Raw genomic sequence first — 6,128 nt, 5'->3', positions numbered from 1 at the left:
TGGCTGTCATTCAGTAGAGTTAAAAATTCACTGTTCCTTGTTAGACATTTTTCAGCCATCTAGGATGGAACCTTTTGTGTAACATTGGAAGATAGATTTTCCTGTGTTGGACATTAAAATCACAAGAGAATAACATATTTTAGATCAGCTATTTGTGGGAAATGTACGATTCAAGTTAATCAAAACTTCAGGTCATTGAATACAATTTTCTATCGTAAAATTTTCAGAGTAATTTTAACACATTAACATACATTAAGCGTAACAAGTCTGCAGTCGCTCATAAAATTTTCAGAATAGTTTTAACACATTAACGTACATTAAGCATAAAAAGTGTGCAGGCACTCCTCCTTTCTCACCTCCCTGATGGGAATCTTCAATCAGTCACTTGCCAATGGCTCCTACTCCACATTGTAGGGTGGAGAGTGGGGAAAATAGGTCTAGAGAGTCATGGCAGTTTCCCCAAAACAGGAAGACAGAGGTGAGACTAGAAAGGCAAGTCGGTGGTGGAGAAGGCTACTTAGAGGCAGTAGCCCTAAACCTAGACAATCTCGGCCAATCAGTCATATTCATTGAGCGCCTACAATGTGAGGAGCAATCTACTAACCTCCTGGGAGAGTATTGTATAACAGAGGCAGGGAACGTGTTCACAGTCTAGAGGGGGAGATAGACATTAATATAAATAAATAACGGACAGCTATGGACATGAGTGTGAGCCCGTTTCTAGACCGTGAGCCCGTTTCCAGACTGTGAGCCTGTTGTCGGGTAGAGGCCGTCTCTATATGTTGCAAACTTGTACTGCCCAGGCGCTTAGTACAGTTCTCTGCACACAGTAAGCGCTCAATAAATACGATTGAATGAATGAATGAATATGAACGAGTGGTGTAGGGCTGAGGGAGGGCTCGAAGAAGCCGTGAGTCAGGGTAGATCATAGGCCGTCTATTGTACTGCCCATGTTCCTTAATGTGGAAATGTAGTATTAATGACCTCGTCTTGCTTACCTCTATAGGTACGCTTAATGAAACAAAAGAAAGAAGAACAAGATGACAGAATCTCGAAGAAACCGAGAGATCGCGCAGCTTAAAGAAGACCAACAGAAACGAGACGTGAGTTGGAGGATTTTTAACTCTAGGACACTGTTATCACTGTGTTAGTGGAATCAAACACTTAGAACGGTGCTTTGAACATAGTAAGCGCTTAATAAATGCCATCATTACTGATATTATTATTATTATCTGTGGAATTTCTGGGAAAAGTTATGGGATAATTATTATTTCCTGAATTATCTATATTTTTTATGATTAATAGTAATGTTACATTAAATGAAAGGTAATGCCCCCATACATTTTTTGGTTTTGTTTTTGTTTTAATGGAATCTGTTAAACATTTACTGTGTGTGTCAAACACTGTTCTAAGCGCAGGGGTAGATCAGACGGTCCTTGTCCCACATAATAATAATGATGACATTTATTAAGCGCTTACTATGTGCAAAGCACTGTTCTAAGCGCCGGGGAGGTTACAAAGTGATGAGGTTGTCCCACGGGGGGGCTCACAGTCTTAATCCCCATTTTACAGATGAGGGGACTGAGGCACAGAGAAGTTAAGTGGCTTGCCCAACGTCACACAATTGACAGGTGGTGGAGCCGGGATTTGAAGCAGCGTGGCTCAGTGGAAAGAGCCCGGGCTTTGGAATCAGAGGTCATGGGTTCAAATCCCACCTCTGTCAATTGTCAGCTGTGTGACTTTGGGCAAGTCACTTAACTTCTCTGTGCCTTAACTTCTCTGTACAGCAGACGAGTATGAGAACCGGGATTAGAACCCAGGTCCTCTGACTCTAAGGCCCGTGCTCTTTCCACTAGGTCATGCTATTTTCCACGTTGATTATAGATTGGAAAGTCCCCGTGGGTAAGGAACATGTCTACCAACTCTGTTGTACTCTACTCTCCCAAATGCTTAACACGGGGCTCTGCACACAGCACTCAGTAAATACCATTGATCGATTCACTGATTGTAATCTGCTTTTAGGCAGTGAAACTGATCTTTTTTATATAATGGCATTTTAGTAAACACTTAATATGCGCAAAACACTGTTTTAAGCACTGGGGAGGTTACCAGCTGATCAGGTTGTCCCACGGGGCTCACAGTCTTAATCCCCATTTTCCAGATGAGGTCACTGAGGCACAGAGAAGGGAAGTGACTTGCCCAAAGTCACACAGCTGACGATTGGCAGAGCTGGGATTTGAACCCATGACCTCTGACTCCAGAGCCCGTGACTGAGCCACGCTGCTTATTGGTTTTGAAATCGCGGCTTTAGTTCAGCCCGTCACCCAGACGGGCCTCTCGCCGACTCCTCTGGGACTTGTCAGGATCTACTTTCCCTATGTGGGTTTCAAGTTGTCACAGCCACAGTTGCCACGTGCCACTGAAAACTGGGAATCGTAATAGGAAGAAGCTGTCTGGAACTGCCAACAGAGGTAGTGGTGAATTTACAATAGAGAACCTTCCCACCTAGAAGGCAGCATCGTGGATTATTGGGGAGAGCATGAGTCTGGGAGTCTGGAGCCCCATGTGACTAATACATGCCATCATTATTATCATTATTATTATTATTATTTGGGAAGTCCACTTAACTTCCCTGCGCCTTGGTTTCCTTATCTGTAAACTTCTAGACCGTGAGCCCGTTGTTGGGTAGGGACCGTCTCTATATGTTACCAACTTGGACTTCCCAAGCACTTAGTACAGTGCTCTGCACACAGTAAGTGCTCAATAAATACGATTGAATGAATTGAATGAATGTAAAATGGTGATTAAAAAAACAACAACCCTGTTCTCTCTTTCTCTTATACTGTGAACCCGGTGTGGGACAGGAACTGTTCCGGTATGATTCTCTTGTAGTTTGCCCCAGTGTTTGCATGTAATGCTAATAATAATTTAATAATTATAATACTATTACTATTATTTAAAAGTCCAGGAGATATAAGAAGAACAATATGAGAAAGTGTTCGGACACTCCTCAAGGCCTCAGCCACAAGTTAGAATGATCTTGAAGCTTCTTGCGATATCATAGGTTCCAAAACCTACCTCAAGAAGGTCTTCTATCAATTGACTAAGAATAATAATTTTTTTAAAAAAACCCACAAGGCATGCATGCCATCCTGGCTAAGACTATTGGTGCCTGCTATTCTGCCTCTGCCAATACTAAAGAATGTTTGCAAGAACAAGCAAATTCTTTAACATCATCCGGTAAGGGAGATAATCACATAACAACTCCTCCAAGAAAACTTCCCTGATTAAGCCCTCCTCTCCTCTTCTCCCACTCCCTTCTGCATCACTGACTTGCTCCTTTCTTTCATCCTCCGTCATTCATTCATTCGTTCATTCAACCAGTCGTATTTATTGAGCGCTTACTGCATGCAGAGCACTGTACTAAGCACTTGGAAAATACAGTTCAGCAATAGAGACAATCGCTGCCCACAACGGGCTTACAGTCGGTGGGGCAGGGGGGCAGACAGACATCGAAACAAGTAAACAGGCATCAATATAAATAAATAGAATTATCCTCCCTCCCATCCCCTCAGCACATATGTTCGTAATAATAATAATGATGGCATTTATTAAGTGCTTACTATGTGCAAAGCACTGTTCTAAGCGCCGGGGAGGTTACAAGGTGGTCAGATTGTCCCAAAGGGGGCTCACAGTCTTAATCCCCATTTACAGAAGAGGTAACTGAGGCACAGAGAAGTTAAGTGACTTGCCCAAAGTCACACAGCTGACAATTGGCAGAGCCGGGATTTGAACCTATGACCTCTGACTCCCAAGCCCGTGCTCTTTCCACTGAGCCACACTGCTTTCCTGAAGAATATCTGCTGCAAAGCTTTATATATCTGTAATTTATTTGTTTCTATAAATGTCTGTCTCACCCTGTAGACCCGTGAGCTCGTTGTGGGCAGGGAGTGTGTCTGTTTGTTATATTGTACTCTCCAAAGCACTTAGTAGAGTGCTCGGCACACTGTAAGCGCTCAATAAATACGATTGAATGAATGAATGAAATACGATTGAATGAATGAATGACATTGTTAAAATTTTGAAATCCGGGCCCAATAAGATATATTATTTTCTGCTGCTACCATTTAAAAATATGCATTTCTGTAGACGATTCCAAATTCCACTGATGAAATGAAAATAAATAGTGATAGTGAAGCAAATTGTATAATTGTATCATAGTTCTTATTAGCAAGCCTACTGATGTAGGCTTCATTCCAGTTTGCTCCTCTGGGACCAGAAGAGGTTATTCTTGGTAAAAAACAACAACAACAACAACAACAACAACAACAAAAACCTTCTAAATTTGACTCCACATGGGTCTTACTTTACATGTTAAATAAAAGTGTTACTTCATGATTTCCCCTCCTTGATTACCACTCTTTGGTTAGCAATTCCCAATGAAGGAAAAAAAAAATTCAGTTCAGGAGCAACCAGGTAATTAAGCATAGTCAGATTATTTTACCTAAGAACACTTTAAGAATTCTTACACCCCATAAAATAATCTTAAAAAATAAAAGCTTCTGTATGTATTCTTGGGAGAGCACAGCAGTAACAAGGAGGTTGTAGACTATTGTGGAGCAAAGACAAAGTTTTTACAAAAAGGTATATTTTGCAAAGTATTTTGCAAAAGAGCCAAAATAAAACAGGAACCCAATGAAACAGATGGGCAGCTTTTCAAATATAGAGGTAAATACATATTTATGTATCTATTTATAGATATATATATATAAAGTAAATTAAAGAGTAAATCAAAATGAATTAAAATGTACCTGTGTATATAAGTGATTGGGTAGAGGTGCATATTTTTGCTTTCTCCATCTCCCTCTCTATCTAGAGCCCATAGATACTAATTGAACGTGCACATTAAAAGCTGTAGTGAATCAAATGATGGTATTTACAAGCATCAACTTGTAAATAATAATTGGGCTAATTGTTAAGTGCATACTATATGACATGCTTAACAGATAATAATAATAATAATAGTATTTGTTAAGCGTTTACTATGTGCCAAACACTGTTCTAAGTGCTGGGGTAGATACATAGTGATCTGTTTGTCCACATGGGGCTCATAGTCTTCATCCCCATTTTGCAGATAAGGGAAACTGAGGCACAGAGAAGTGAAGTGGCTTGCCCAAGGTCACACAAACAGGCAAGAGGTGGAGCTGGGATTAGAACCCATGTCCTCTGACTCTCAAGCCCGGGCTCTTTCCACTAAGCCACGCTGCTTCTCATAATTATTAAATTAAATTATTAAATTAAATAACCACAATTATCATTATTATTAAACAATCTAAATGGTCAGGCACAATAGGGCTTTCCCACATAGGGCTCACAGTATTAGTCCCCATTTTACAGACGAGGTCACTGTGGCCCAGAGAAGTGAAGTGACTTACCCAAGGTCCCACAACAGACAAGTGGTGGAGCCGGGATTAGAACTGACTTCCAAGCCCGTGCCCTTTCCACTAGGCCGTGCCGCTCTACCCTTCTCGAGGGCAAAGATTGTGTCTACTCTCTTTATTATATTCCCCCGAGTGCTCAGTACTGTGCTCTGCCCAGAGTAAGCACTCAATAAATACTACTGATTGAATTAACAAGACAGGTTTTACAATGTTCTTTCATCTTCCACAATTTATTATTCTATTTATTTTATTAATGATGTGTATATATCTGTAATTCTACTTATATCGATGCTATTGATGCCTGTCTATTTGTTTTGATGTCTGTCTCCCCGGCTTCTAGACTGTGAGCCCATTGTTGGGTAGGAATTGTCTCTATCTGTGGCCAAATTGTACCTTCCAAGCGCTTAGTACAGTGCTCTGCACACAGTAAGCTATTTATTTATTTTATGACTCTATTTTATTACTCTATTTATTTATTTCATTTATTTTATTTGTACATATTTATTCTATTTTATTTATTAAATTATTATTATTTTATTTTGTTAAGATGTTTTGTTTTGTTCTCTGTCTCCCCCTTCTAGACTGTGAGCCCACTGTTGGGGAGGGACCGTCTCTCTATGTTGCCAACTTGTACTTCCCAAGCGCTTAGTACAGTGCTCTGCACACAGTAAGCGCTCAATAAATACG

Source organism: Tachyglossus aculeatus, unplaced genomic scaffold (genome assembly GCF_015852505.1).
Source record: "Tachyglossus aculeatus isolate mTacAcu1 unplaced genomic scaffold, mTacAcu1.pri scaffold_146_arrow_ctg1, whole genome shotgun sequence".
Classification (NCBI taxonomy): domain Eukaryota; kingdom Metazoa; phylum Chordata; class Mammalia; order Monotremata; family Tachyglossidae; genus Tachyglossus; species Tachyglossus aculeatus.
Note: the sequence above shows the minus strand (reverse complement) of the source record.